The following is a 1,901-nucleotide window of genomic DNA, read 5'->3' as shown; positions in this document are numbered from 1 at the left end:
TTTTTTTCTTTTTTTGGTCCCATATGAATTTTAGGATTGTTTTTTCTAATTCTGTGAAGAATGATGGTGGTATTTTGGTGGAAACTGCATTGAATTTGTAGATTGTTTTTGGCAGTATGGTAATTTTCACAATATTGATTCTACCCATCCATGAGCATAGGATGTGTTTCCATTTATTTGTGTCATCTATGATTTATTTCAGTAGCGTTTTGTAGTTTTCCTTGTAGAGGTCTTTCACCTTCTTGGTTAGGTATATTCCTAAATATTTTATTTTACTTTTTTGCAGCTATTGTAAAAGGGATTGAGTTCTTGATTTGATTCTCAGCTTGGTCGTTTTGGTGTATAGCAGAGCTACTAATTTCTGTATGTTAATATTGTATCTAGAAACTTTACTGAATTCTTTTGTCAGTTTTAGGAGCTTTCTGGAGGAGTCTTTAGGTTTTCTAGGAAAACAATCATATAGTCAGCAAACAGTGACATTTTGACTTCCTCTTTACCAATTTGAATTCCCTTTATTTCTTTCTTTTCTGATTGCTCTGGCTAAGACTTACAGTACTATGTTGAAGAGGAGTTGTGAGAGTGGGTATCCTTTTCTTGTTTAGTTCTCAGAGGGAATGCTTTCAACCTTTCCCTATTCAGTATTATGTTGGCTGTGGATTTGTCACAGATGGCTTTTATTACATTGAGTTATGTCCCTTGTATGCCGATTTTGCTGAGAGTTTTAATTATAAAGTGAAGTTGGATTTTGTTGAATGCTTTTTCTGCATCTATTGAGATGATCACGCGATTTTTGTTTTTAATTCTGTTTATGTGGTGTATCACATTTTTTTGACTTGTGTATGTTAAACCACCCCTGCATCCCTGGTATAAAACCCACTTGATCATGATGGATTTTTTGATATGTCGTTGGATTTGGTTAACTAGTATTTTTTTTTAAGGATTTTAACATCTATGTTCATCAGAAATATTGGTCTGTAGTTTTCTTTTTCAGTTATGTCCTTTCCTGGTTTTCATATTAAGGTGATACTGGCTTCACAGAATGATTTAAGGAGAGTTCCCTCTTTCTCTATCTTGTGGAATAGTGTCAATAGGATTGGTATCAGTTATTTTTTTTTAATGTTTGGTAGAGTTCTGCTGTGAATCCGTCTGGTCCTGGACTTGTTTTTTTTATTATCATTTCAATCTCACTGCTTGCTATTCGTCTGTTCAGGGTATCTAGTTCTTTCTGATTTAAACTAGGATGGTTTTATCTTCCCAGGAATTTATCCATCTCTTCTAGGTTTTCTAGTTTATGTGCATAAAGGTGTTCACAGTAGCCTTAAATGATCTTTTGTATTTCTGTATCAGTTTTAATATCTCCCGTTTCATTTCTAATTGAGCTAATTTGGATTTTCTGTCTCCTTTTCCCAATTAATCCTGTTAATGATCTATCAATTTTATCTTTTCAAAGAACCAGCTTTTTCATTTATATTTTGTGTTTGTTTGTTTCAATTTCTTTTAATTCTGCTCTCAACTTCATTATTTCCTTTCTTCTGCTAGGTTTAGGTTTGGTTTGTTCTTGTTTTTCTAATTCCTTGAGGTGTGACCTTAGATTGCCTGTTTGTGCTTTTTCAGATTTTTTAATGTAAGCGTTTAGGGCTATGAACCTTCATCTTAGCTCTGCCTTTGCTGTATCCCAGAGGTTTTCATAAGTTATATCACTATCGTCATTCAGTTTAAAGAATTTTTAAATTTCTATCTTGATTTCAGTTTTGACCCAATGATCATTCAGGAGCAGGTTATTTACTTTCCATGTATTTGCATGGTTTTGCAGGTTCCTTTTGGAGTTGACAGTGTTTTATTCTACTGTGGTCTGAGAGAGTGCTTGATATAATTTTCATTTTCTTAAATTCATTAAGGCT

This window comes from Mandrillus leucophaeus, unplaced genomic scaffold, assembly GCF_000951045.1.
Source record: "Mandrillus leucophaeus isolate KB7577 unplaced genomic scaffold, Mleu.le_1.0 Scaffold528, whole genome shotgun sequence".
Lineage (NCBI taxonomy): Eukaryota > Metazoa > Chordata > Mammalia > Primates > Cercopithecidae > Mandrillus > Mandrillus leucophaeus.
This window is presented reverse-complemented; position numbering follows the sequence as displayed.